Source organism: Amblyraja radiata, chromosome 2 (assembly GCF_010909765.2).
Source record: "Amblyraja radiata isolate CabotCenter1 chromosome 2, sAmbRad1.1.pri, whole genome shotgun sequence".
In the NCBI taxonomy this organism is placed as follows: domain Eukaryota; kingdom Metazoa; phylum Chordata; class Chondrichthyes; order Rajiformes; family Rajidae; genus Amblyraja; species Amblyraja radiata.
The window spans coordinates 47,165,451-47,178,715 of NC_045957.1; the positions used below are offsets into that span (position 1 = coordinate 47,165,451).

At 50.6% G+C, this 13,265-nt stretch overlaps 1 pseudogene; it reads right to left on the reverse strand.

Annotated features, from left to right (window-relative positions):
• Positions 1 to 582: 582 nt before the first annotated feature.
• On the reverse strand, positions 583 to 690 carry LOC116970613 (annotated as a pseudogene).
• Between the last annotated feature and the right edge of the window lie 12,575 nt (positions 691 to 13,265).

A 13,265-nucleotide genomic window follows, 5' to 3' on the forward strand; every position in this document is an offset into this window, starting at 1 on the left:
CCAATATTCTTGCTACCAGTCTGATGGATGGTTTATCCTCATGTCAATGATTTTGCTGTATGCCTCTATTAAGGTTGTAACCTCTGTTGGCAAAGTTACTGACATGAGGAACTGAGTTAATGGTGAACCCCAAATAATCCCTTTAGTTTGAAGGCTTTAATTTTGATTTAATTGGATGGATAATGATCCTAGTTTCCAAATAATTGTTAAGTGGCTGTTACCGTTTGTTCAGCCCGTCCTAAGTTTCCACACAATTAGTATGTCATCCAAAGAAGCCATTACCATTGTGTGGCTGGTCGTCATATTTTGTAAATAACCTAGGTGCTAATGTAAACACATTAGGTAGTGCTCTATACTGATAGAGCTGAGCCATCCAATTAGATAAAAATAACGTCCGTGGTCACCTGTTATGGGTACTGAAATTGTAAGCATCCTTTGAATCAATGCTTGCCATTTTCGTTCTTAAAACGAATATACTTAACAATAGAAAAGGTTTCTTTTCTTAAAACGAATATATCGTTTTATTTATTTTTCACTTTTTTTTTTTTAATTTATTTTTTAATCTTTTCTATTTATTTATTTATTTATTTAATTTTATGATATATGGTCCCTAGATAAGGGACATATCAAACATTTAAACTGATAAGAACAGATATTATACATGATCTTAGCCAAAAGCCGAGATCTGATCTATGATTGATGCGTCAAGCGCCATATCCTATTTTATTAGGAAGGGAATGCGTAGATAATAATTCTTCCCTTGCAATGCAGCTAAAACCCCATCTGTTGCTGATGTCCAGTGTCTGTATCCCATATGACATATTTGGTAATTGGTGATTATGTCTGGATACGAGTAGATCGGCATCTGGTGTTCCATATCGTGTAGAAACATCAGCAAATACTATAGCCCAACTTGGTGTTCTCCTCCAAATTCCTCTCTCGATATATCAGCTGGACTAGAAGATTATGTGTTGTAAAATTCTATTGTGTATCCCCGGATACTGTTTAAGATTTGAGTGTCAAAAAGTTATTTATTCGATGTCTTCTCGCACCAACCTCCTTGCTTCCTTCTGGTTTTACTGTTTTCTTCTGGATCCCCGAGGCCGTGTGTTGTGGGTGTACACATCTTCCAGCATAGGGGCGATACCTTTGAGGATGATGTTTGGACGTTTAGATGAGCTCCAGTTTGGCTTCATTGTCCAACTCCTTGACCTTCTAGATAGGTCACCCCCAAATAAAAAGATTTTGCTAGGAGGTTTCGGGTTTACACAGGCCCGCGTCAATCCCGGTTGGATGTAACCAGATGCATAAATTGATTAGTTTAGTACATTCAGGGATTTACAATCCCCGGTGGCAAGTGACAGCTATGGTGTCAGCTAATGTTTGCCCCTGCAGTAGATAGAAAACATATGGTCTATGCTGGCTTCTAACCTGGTTTGTAGATCTTTCCCAGTTAGCTTTACTCGCAGCTGTACTGTTGTTCCCCCTGAAACATAGACAGACATTCCCGTGTGACTTCCCAGATGGGAATGGAATTTGTCAGTAAATTTTTGGACTGCTAAATCCTTCAGTCACAACATAAGTATTCCTGTATTTCTATCAGGAAAGGACCAATAATGCACTCTATGTACTTTGTGACTTAGAAAAGGCATCACCTCATTGTTACAGCTCTTACATCTGTTTACCTGTCCAGGGTTTGCCCTAGACTTGACCCCAGCACTCTTCTGACAGAAGAGTCTACAGGGGAGAGAGAAGCATGATTATAGCCCTATAGAAAAGGTGCTGCTTCCTTCTCCCTGAGTCTGTCTTTTCCTCAACCACTTCCCTGTAATAGTAGAAGTGAAATACAGCCCTGTATAAGGTGCTGCAATGGGACTTACCCACTGGAGGATTTCTTCTTGGACCTGCATCGCTGCAAAACGGTATGTTCTCGCAGGTGCAGGCCCCGCAGTGCCAATGCGGTGCAGTGTACACGGCCACTGTGCCGCCGGTATCCCCGTTGGCCTGCGGTGCTCCAAAGCGCGGTGCAGTGCTCACAGCACTGAGCCGCCCGTACTGCCGTTAGCCTGCGGTGCTCCAACGCGGTTCAGTCCCTCGGGGAGCTGGCCGCTCGCAAACCGCAGGTATGGCAGTTTTAACGCGGTGCAGTGCTTCCCGCACTGTGCCGCTCCTTCTCTACTTGGGCCTGGGGAGCTCCAACGCGGTGCAGTCCTCTCGGGGAGCTGGCCGCTCGCAGCCGCAGGTCTGGCAGTTTAAAAAAAATGCGGTGCAGTGCTTCCCGCACTGTGCCGCTCCTTCTCCACTTGGGCCTGGGGTGCTCCAACGCGGTCCAGTCCTCTCGGGGAACTGGCCGCTCGCGACCCAAGCCCAGCGGCTCCAACGCGTACTCGGTGCTCTCGGGCACTGACCGCTTGCCGCTATTTTTAGTGCTGTGGAAAAAACCCAGCACCTTCCAGCCCCTCGGACCCATGTAGTATAGGTCCGTGGGGCTGTTGTCCGAGCCGTCGGAATGACGGCTCCAGAATGCTCCACCGCTGTCGGCGTCCTGCTGGAGCTAAGGTCGGCTCCGGCTCCCGTTTAAGGGAGATAGTGGTGCCCCCGGCCGTTGCTGGCTGCCTGCAGTTCTGCAGACTCTCCCCAGCCAGTTTTCATCAGCCTGCCTGTAAAAAAGGTAAGTCAAGAAACTAAGTTCTCCTACCTTACTTGTTGCAGGTTCAACCCTGCCGTTTGGGAGGAACGTCCTCCCCTCGTAATGACTTGTTCACAATGCGTGTAGCGATAATGACACACGTGCGTAGTGGCGGGTTCTTCATGTAGTCACTCACGTGACTCCGAAGTAAAATGTCTATCTTATCTTTTCATTGTTTCCTCGGTGTGGTCATATTTGCATCTTCATTTTTGGACAGAAGAAGTACCAGCACAGACAGAATAAGTACCAGCACACATAGGCTCCAAATCCACAGTCAGCAAAATCAATAACCCCACTCTCACCATCGACGGCACCACTGTCTCCCCATCTCCCCAGGCCCGCAACCTTGGCGTGATCTTTGATTCCACCCTCTCCCTTGAGCCTCACATCCGCCATGTCATTAAAACCTCCTTCTTTCACCTCCGCAACATCGCCAAAATCAGACCCTCTCTCACACCTCCCGCTGCTGAAAGACTCATCCATGCCTTCACCTCCTCCCGACTGGACTACTGCAACTCACTTCTCCTTGGCATCAGCTCCACCTACATCAACTGACTCCAACTCGTCCAGAACGCAGCCGCCCGACTCATCACCCACACCAAATCCTGGCATCACATCACTCCAGTCCTCAAACAACTTCACTGGCTTCCCATCTCCCACCGGATCACCTACAAAATCCTGGTCCTCACCTACAAAGCCCTCCACCATCTGGCCCCCCCATATCTCACTGACCTCCTCTCCCCCTACCAACCCTCACGGTCCCTCAGATCCACATCAGCCGGTCTCCTCTCCATCCACAAATCCAACCTCCGCAGTTTTGGGGACAGAGCCTTCTACAGGGCAGCTCCCAGGCTCTGGAACTCCCTCCCCCAACTGATCCGCAATTCCGTGTCCCTCACCATCTTCCAGTCCCGCCTCAAGACCCATCTCTTCACCTCTGCCTATCCTTAGCCCCACGTCCCCGTCCCTTTTCATCTGTGCTTGAATTGCCTCATATTGTGTTTTGAATTGAATTCTGTCTTTAATTTGTGTACTAGTCATGTCTCTACTATTTATTTCATTCCGCTTACATGTTTTTCCTCTACTTGCTAAATTTTTGTAAGGTGTCCTTGAGACTCTTGAAAGGTGGCCATAAATAAAATGTATTATTATTATTATTAAATTCTTGCAGAGCATAATGTTTACAGAACTGTTCAAGAGAACACAAGCTAGGATATTGTTGGAATAATTAAGTCTGAAAGTGGCAAAGCCAAGCACGAATGTTTATGCAGCAGATGGAGTGAAGGAAGACAATGTTACTGAAGCAGTGGATGATCCATGCATTGGAGAAAACAGTGGAGAAAGAGAGAAGAATTAAATGGTGCTCTAATTGACTGTTTCAATGGGCCAAACAAGATATGGAATCAGTGGTTGAGATGGAGATGAAAATGCTTCGAGAGGCTGATCAAGAAACACATCTGCACCTTCCTCCCTCGCAACATGGACCCGCTACAGTTCGCATACTGTCCGAACAGATCCACGGATGATGCGATCTCCCAGGTTCTGCACACTGCTCTCTCTCACCTTGACAGACAGCTATGTGAGGATGGTACACAAAATTGCTGGGGAAACTCAGCGGGTGCAGCAGCATCTATGGAGCGAAGGAAATAGGCGACGTTTCGGGCCGAAACCCTTCTTCAGACTGATGGGGGGTGGGGGGGGGAGAAAGAAGGAAAAGGGGAGGAGGAGGAGGAGCCCGAGGGCGGGCGGATGGGAGGGTGGGAGGAGACAGCTAGAGGGTTAAGGAAGGGGAGGACACAGCAAGGGCTAGCAAAATTGGGAGAATTCAATGTTAATGCCATACGGACGCAAGGTCCCCAGACGGAATATGAGGTGCTGTTCCTCCAATTTCCGCTGTTGCTCACTCTGGCAATGGAGGAGACCCAGGACAGAGAGGTCGGATTGGGAATGGGAGGGGGAGTTGAAGTGCTGAGCCACCGGGAGTTCAGGTAGGTTATTGCGGACTGAGCGGAGGTGTTCGGCGAAATGATCGCCCAACCTACGCTTGGTCTCACCGATGTAAATCAGCTGACATCTAGAGCAGCGGATGCAGTAGATGAGGTTGGAGGAGATACAGGTGAACCTCTGTCGCACCTGGAACGACTGCTTGGGTCCTTGAATGGAATCGAGGGGGGAGGTGAAGGGACAGGTGTTGCATTTCTTGCGGTTGCAACGGAAAGTGCCCGGGGAAGGGGTGGTGCGGGAGGGAAGGGAAGAATTGACGAGGGAGTTGCGGAGGGAGCGGTCTTTGCGGAAGGCAGACATGGGGGGAGATGGGAAGATGTGGCGAGTGGTGGGGTCACGTTGGAGGTGGCGGAAATGGCGGAGGATGTTGTATTTGCCGGCTGGTGGGGTGAAAAGGTGAGGACCAGAGTGACTCTGCCCTTGTTGCGAGTGCGGGGATGGGGAGAGAGAGCAGTGTTACGGGGTATGGATGAGACCCTGGTGTGAGCCTCATCTATGGTGGCGGAGGGGAATCCCCGTTCCCTGAAGAACGAGGACATTTCCGATGCCCTGGTATGGAATGTCTCATCCTGGGAACAGATGCGGCGTAGGCGGAGGAATTGGGAGTAGGGGATGGAGTCATTACAGGGGGCAGGGTGGGAAGACGTGTAGTCCAGATAGCCATGTGAGTCAGTGGGTTTGTAATGTATGTCGGTCAGGAGTCTGTCCCCTGCGATGGAGATGGTGAGGTCAAGGAATGGTAGGGAAGTGTAGGAAATCGTCCAGGTGTATTGGAGTGCCGGATGGAAGTTGGTGGTGAAGTGGATGAAGTCAGTCAGTTGTGTGTAGGTGCAGGAGGTGGCCCCAAAGTAGTCGTCAATGTAACGGAGGTAGAGGTCGGGGATGGGGCCCTGGTACGTCTCGAACAAGGATTGTTCAACGTACCCGACAAAGAGGCAGGCGTAGCTGGGGCCCATGCGTGTGCCCATAGCTACGCCTTGTGTTTGGAGGAAATGGGAGGAGTCAAATGTAAAGTTGTTGAGGGTGAGGACCAATTCCGCTAAGCGGAGGAGAGTGTCAGTGGCTGGGTATAGGTTGCTCCTCTGGTCGAGGAAGAACCGGAGGGCTCCGAGGCCATCCTGGTGGGGGATGGAGGTGTAGAGTGACCGGACATCCATGGTGAAGATGCGGGGGTGTCTGAAGAAGGGTTTCGGCCCGAAACATCGCCTATTTCCTTTGCTCCATAGATGCTGCTGCACCCGCTAAGTTTCCCCAGCAATTTTGTGTACCCTCGATATTCCAGCATCTGCAGTTCCCTTTTGAACACTTTGTCTACTCCACTGCGATATCTCCTCAAGGTATGCCTACATTGAAGAAGTTCTCCTCCTCTCTCCGGAGACAATTTCACAACCTCCTCTCTAACTGCACACCCTCTGTGATCCCCCCTGCCCTCCAACTGTACGACCATACCCTTACCCAGACTCGATACCACAGCCACATTTGCTTCCTCGGGACCTGCCTGCGCCATCATCTCATACCCCACGGCTTCCAGCTCCAGTTCCCTACCTCCCAATTCGGACCCCAACTGGACCATTGGTACCGACTGGCTATCCACCGGCATACCCAGCAATTCTCCAACCGGGCACTGAGATCCACCCTGGTCGCGATGCGCCGGCACCAACAGGACCTCACATCGACACTCCCTGGACTTCAGGCCTCACTAACCCAGACCTGCAACGGACCCCAGCTGTATTTCATCCGCCGGAAGATCCACCTCTTTAATAAAAAATTCCTGGCCTACCTTAATTCCACTAAGGACCTTAAATTATCCCGACTCCAGGCCGCTCCCGACGCCTACACTCCGCGACTCGACCGCCCGCAGACTCCGGGCCCCAACTCTGGCCCACATCGCCTGCCCGAGTCCCGCGACGCCATCTTGGCCACTAGGAGCGACTTCCATACTCACCGGGACGCCACCTTCACCGACCTCCACATCGATGCCGCCGCCGACCCTCACCTGCCGACCGATGACGCCCAGCCTCGCAGCTTCTACGGTAACTTGGACCCCTCCCCATCGCTGATTCCTCCGACATCGCCGCCGGACCCGACCTACCCGACATCGCCGCCGGACCGGGGCTCCCCCAACATGGCCGCCGCAACGCACCCGATTCATCTCGCCGCCGACCCGCCGACCTTCCGCCCACCGGGACCACCCACGTATCGCCCGCGGACCCCGACTCAACCACCGCTGGACTCCGACCATCGGGTCCGGTGACCCGCGCCACTCGACTCCGACCATCGGGTCCGTTGACCCGCGCCACTGGACTCCGACCATCGGGTCCGTTGACCCGCGCCACTCCACAGACCGCCAGCAACCCACAGCCGTCGCCTTACCTGGAGCCTGGACTCTGCACTGGGCCTGCAGCCTCCACGCTGCTTACTCCCACTCTCCTGGACTTAACTCCACTGGGTCCTAGCGCCCGTCTGCCCAGCCTTGCAAACCTCAGTGGCTGCTCCACTGACCCTGCCCCATCCCCCCCCCAACCATGTCACCCCCGCTCTTCCCCACCCACATTACAGCCCTCTCTCCCCCCCAACCCCTGACCACCCACCACTCCTCCAACACCCACAACCCCCCCCCCCCCCCCCACACATCGCCCCGTCCCCAGTCTACCCACCTGCCTTCCTCTGGCCCCAACTCCCACCCCTGCCGGGTGTTCACCATCCCCCCCGACCTCCCCCTCTCCCCCACCCAATGGTCTGTCCTCAGCAGAGGTCTTACCTTTGTCCCCCTCCATCCCCATCTCAATGAGTTCCGCGCCCACCATGACTTGGAGCGCTTCTTCCGTCGTCTCCGCCTCACAGCGCACTTCCATGGGAAGGAGTCCTTGCCCCTCAATGATGACCCCTTTTCCCGTCTCCAACGCACCCCCTCCTCGTGGAACCCCCCTCATAAAGTCCCGGCTCTGGAACTCTTTATTCAGAACTGCCGCCGCGACGTCAACCGCCTCAACTTCTCCACTCCCCTGTCTCACTCTAATCTTTCCCCCTCTGAACGCACTGCCATTGAATCACTCCGCAAAAACCCAGATTGGGTCATCAAACCAGCCGACAAGGGAGGTGCCGTGGTAGTCTGGCGCGTCGATCGCTACAAAGCTGAGGCCACGCGCCAACTCTCGGACACCTCCTTCTACTTACCCTAGGACCATGACCCCACTGACGAGCACCAGGCCACCATTTCTAGCACCATCACCGACTTCATCAATTCCCACGCCCTGCCCGACCAAGCTTCCAACCTCATCGTTCCCCAGCCCCGCACGGCCCGTTTTTACCTTCTCCCCAAAATCCACAAACCCGGCTCTCCCGGCAGACCCATTGTCTCTGCGTGTTCGTGCCCCACCGAACTCATCTCCACATACCTTGACTCCATCCTATCCCCCTTGGTCAAATCCCTCCCCACCTATGTTCTAGACACCTCAGACACTCTCCGCCGCCTCCACGCATTCCACTCTCTGGGCCCTCACCCCCTCATCTTCACCATGGATGTCCGGTCACTCTACACCTCCATCCCCACCAGGATGGCCTCGGAGCCCTCCGGTTCTTCCTCGACCAGAGGAGCAACCTATACCCAGCCACTGACACTCTCCTCCGCTTAGCGGAGTTGGTCCTCACTCTCAACAACTTTACATTTGACTCCTCCCATTTCCTCCAAACACAAGGCGTAGCTATGGGCACACGCATGGGCCCCAGCTACGCCTGCCTCTTTGTCAGGTACGTTGAACAATCCTTGTTCGAGACGTACCAGGGCCCCATCCCCGACCTCTACCTCCGTTACATTTACGACTGCTTTGGGGCCACCTCCTGCACCTACACACAACTGACTGACTTCATCCACTTCACCACCAACTTCCATCCGGCACTCCAATACACCTGGACGATTTCCGACACTTCCCTACCATTCCTTGACCTCACCATCTCCATCGCAGGGGACAGACTCCTGACCGGCATACATTACAAACCCACTGACTCACATGGCTATCTGGACTACACGTCTTCCCACCCTGCCACCTGTAAAGACTCCATCCCCTACTCCCAATTCCTCCGCCTACGCCGCATCTGTTCCCAGGATGAGAAATTCCATACCAGGGCATCGGAAATGTCCTCGTTCTTCAGGGAACGGGGATTCCCCTCCACCACCATAGATGATGCTCACACCAGGGTCTCATCCATACCCCGTAACACTGCTCTCTCTCCCCATCCCCGCACTCGCAACAAGGGCAGAGTCCCTCTGGTCCTCACCTTTCACCCCACCAGCCGGCAAATACAACACATAATCCTCCGCCATTTCCGCCACCTCCAACGTGACCCCACCACTTGCCACATCTTCCCATCTCCCCCCATGTCTGCCTTCCGCAAAGACCGCTCCCTCCGCAACTCCCTCGTCAATTCTTCCCTTCCCTCCCGCACCACCCCCTCCCCGGGCACTTTCCGTTGCAACCGCAAGAAATGCAACACCTGTCCCTTCACCTCCCCCCTCGACTCCATTCAAGGACCCAAGCAGTCGTTCCAGGTGCGACAGAGGTTCACCTGTATCTCCTCCAACCTCATCTACTGCATCCGCTGCTCTAGATGTCAGCTGATTTACATCGGGGAGACCAAGCGTAGGTTGGGCGATCATTTCGCCGAACACCTCCGCTCAGTCCGCAATAACCTACCTGAACTCCCGGTGGCTCAGCACTTCAACTCCCCCTCCCATTCCCAATCCGACCTCTCTGTCCTGGGTCTCCTCCATTGCCAGAGTGAGCAACAGCGGATATTGGAGGAACAGCACCTCATATTCCGTCTGGGGACCTTGCGTCCGTATGGCATTAACATTGAATTCTCCCAATTTTGCTAGCCCTTGCTGTCTCCTCCCCTTCCTTAACCCTCTAGCTGTCTCCTCCCACCCTCCCATCCGCCCGCCCTCGGGCTCCTCCTCCTCCTCCTCCCCTTTTCCTTCTTTCTCCCCCCCCCCCCCCCCCACCCCCCATCAGTCTGAAGAAGGGTTTCGGCCCGAAACGTCGCCTATTTCCTTCGCTCCATAGATGCTGCTGCACCCGCTGAGTTTCCCCAGCAATTATGTGTACCCTCGATATTCCAGCATCTGCAGTTCCCTTTTGAACAGCTATGTGAGGATGTTGTTCATTGACTTCAATTCAGCTTTCAATACCATAGTCCCCACCAGACTTGCTGAGAAGCTGTAGGAATTGGGGCTGAACACTCCACTGTGTGCCTGGGTCCTGGACTTTCTCACCGCCAGGCCCCAGGTGGTCAAGATGGAGAGACATACATCCAACCCCCTCACCCTGAACACAGGATCCCCCCAGGGTTGCGTCAGCCCCCTACTGTACTCCCTGTACACACATGACTGATGACGCTGTGGTGGTGGGCCTGATCTCTGATAATGATGGGAAGGCCTACCTGGAGGAGGTTGCTGACCTGGCACTCTGGTGTCAGAACAACAGCCTCCCCTTGAATGTCACTAAAACTTAGGAGCTGATTGTGGACTTTAGAAGGGCACAACATCCGAGGACGTACACGCCACTGGCAATAAATGGGACTACTGTGGATAGGGTGAGCAGCTTTAAATACCTGGGAGTCCACATCACAGAGGACCTGACATGGACTACACACACTGCCACACTGGTGAGTAAGGCAAGGCAGTGCCTTTTCCACCTCAGGCAGCTGAGGAAATTCAGAGTCTCTCTGAGGATCCTTCAGTGCTTCTGCTCTGGAGCTGTAGAAAGCACCTTGGCCGGCAACATCAAAATCTGGTTTGGGAACAGCTCTGCCCAGGGCAGGAAGGCTCTGCAGAGAGTAGTGCGTTCGGCCGACGCACTATGGGAACTACACTTACCCCCTTGCAAGACCTATACACCAGGAGGTGCAGATCCAGAGCCAACAACATTATGGGGGACCCCTACCACCCAGCAACGAACGGTTCTAGCTGCTACGGTCAGGCAAATGCCTCTGCTGTCATGCTGTGAAAACAGAGAGGATGAGATGGAGTTTCTACCCACAGGCCATCAGGACTGTAAACTCTTATCTCACCAGGGACTAATTTACTGTTGTGTTGTGTCTTTAAAAAAAAAAATTCTAATGTAAATACTGATTCTGTTCTATTCTGTTCTGTTGTTTTGCAAAATCTGCAGGCATTGCCACTTTCATTTCACTGCACATCTTGTATGTGTCTGACAAATAAAGTTGACTTGGCATTGGTCTTCTTAATGCTGCACTGGAGGAAATCATGGCTCTTCCAATATTTGATAAGGCACAATATTAGAACAGCCATTGTGTGAAGGATTGGGATAGATGTGGGAGGGGTAAAGCTGAGTACATTAGATTCTAAGTACGCAAGGCAGTTCAGGGCCAAGCATTGCAGGGCTTAGAGCAGATGACAAAGTGTGCCGGAGAATGGCTGGAATCTAGACAGAGGTAGTCGAAGCATCTCAAGCAACAGAGAAATATTAGCACTCTGCCTGAACACAAAGCCAATCTTAAATTAGTCATTGCTCCCTATTGGACAGTGGATATCAGGGTGGCTGCTGTGGACATCACCTGGGTTAACATGTAATTAGAGTATTATTAGTGTATTGACTGCAGTTTGAGTGAAGTTGAGGACCCCACCTGACCCAGTAGAAGTAAATAAGTAAGTTTTATTTATATAGCACGTTTTAAATCAACTCGCGTTGAAACCAACGTGATTTACATAAAATAAATAATGTTTCCGTACATCCATAGAAAAAAGATTAGAAAAAAAGAAAAATTGACACAACCCATTATAGAGTTCAACACAAACGTCCCCCTAAAACAGAATCAAAATTTTCCACTGTGGGGAAAGGCACAAGAATGTTTAGTCCTCTTCCTCTGTGACCACCCGAGGTCGGGGCCTATTTGAGGCCTTGCAGCCAGTAGAAGACTCTATAACCTTCAGAATGCATATTATATCGGTCCCTCCGAGTGCTTCCTCACTTCATGTGTGGTAATATTGGTAGGAGGGAAGGGATCGGGAGGATAGTAATTTCCCTCAAAAATTTTCATGGAGAATGAGAAAGAGAATGTTAGACGCTGATTTGGCAGATGAAGATCAGATCCAGGCAGAAAACTCTGAATGGAGAACAACTTAAAGGGTACAACAGGCAACCCATGCATTTCAAACCACAATTGAAGTAGCAAACACCCAGTCAAAGCCAGATCACCAATACAAGGAAAGAAGAGGGGAATGAAAGGTTTGGGAGAAGAGAGCTTGAGAAGAAAAAGGGAAAACAACAGGAACAACAGCAAACAGAAATATAATCAGAATCTCACAACAATGAAGTACTGCCAGTTCCACTACACAGTGTTAGAAAATAGATGGGTGATTTTCAACAACAGATGGTTGAGATATTCCTATGAATTTGCCGGGAAGAGCAAGTGATCCACAAAGTATTGAGTAAAAGAACGAGGTAACATCTGGTAAGCTTTGTTGTGTCTAAGACGCACATGTCTTGATAAGAATTAGCGGTATTGGCAACACATAAAAGAAAGGTCTGGAAACACTGTTTTGGTTCATTTCAGGAAAGAGGCCAGTTGTTACATATTACAAAAGAAAACCTCCCGAGGAATAATGTGTTCGGTAATCAGTGGAGTTATGTGAAGAATTCAAAGAGGTTACTCAAGTCATAGTAAAAGAGGTGGGCTTGTCAACAATACATTCTTGTCGTTGATTGTGAATAATCAAGATGATTCAAACCTGAGTTAAAATAATAATTAAAATGGACTAGAAAGTAAACTCAATTGCGCAAGCAAAGAGTGTCATGTGGGTGTGCAGGTACTATCTTATCCCGATGTAGAGTCCATTGACTTATCTCGTGCAAGGATTAAAATAGGTCATCAGTATCAATCACTATCTTTCTCAGTTAGATTTAAGAGAGAGTTAGATAAAGCTCTAGAGGCTAGTGGAGTCAAGGGATATGGGGAGAAGGCAGGCATGGGTTATTGATAGGGGATGATCAGCCATGATCACAATGAATGCTGTCTCGAAGGGCTGAATGGCCTCCTCCTGCACCTATTTTCTATGTTTCTATGTTTAGCACAGATAGTGTCAGAAGTCCCCAGCATGAACTGAAACTAATGTTGTTTTCATTACCCAGAAGTTATGAGAATGCAGCAAATAACAATTGCAGCATTCATAATGGCAAGTGTACTTTAAACAACTGAATATATCTTGTGGTATGAATTTGATACATTGTCATATTATTCATTCAGAGATTATTATCTTCAACAAATTTATGTCCGGTTTACAACTAACTTTAATATATAGCAACATCAAAGACACTTCAAACGCTGATGATGAGGATAAGATACTGATGCTTCATTAACAGAACGGCAATCAAAGAACATGGAAAATAGAGGTTGTAGTTCTTCAAGTCAAGTAGTGATGCTGGCAGTCGATGCACACTTGTGAGCCTGAGATACATATGCCTTATGGCTGTCAGTCCAAGTGTTGAATGAATGGAAAACTTTCTGAGGCTGGACAATATCATTGAATCCAGAGGGAAGGACACAGAACAGA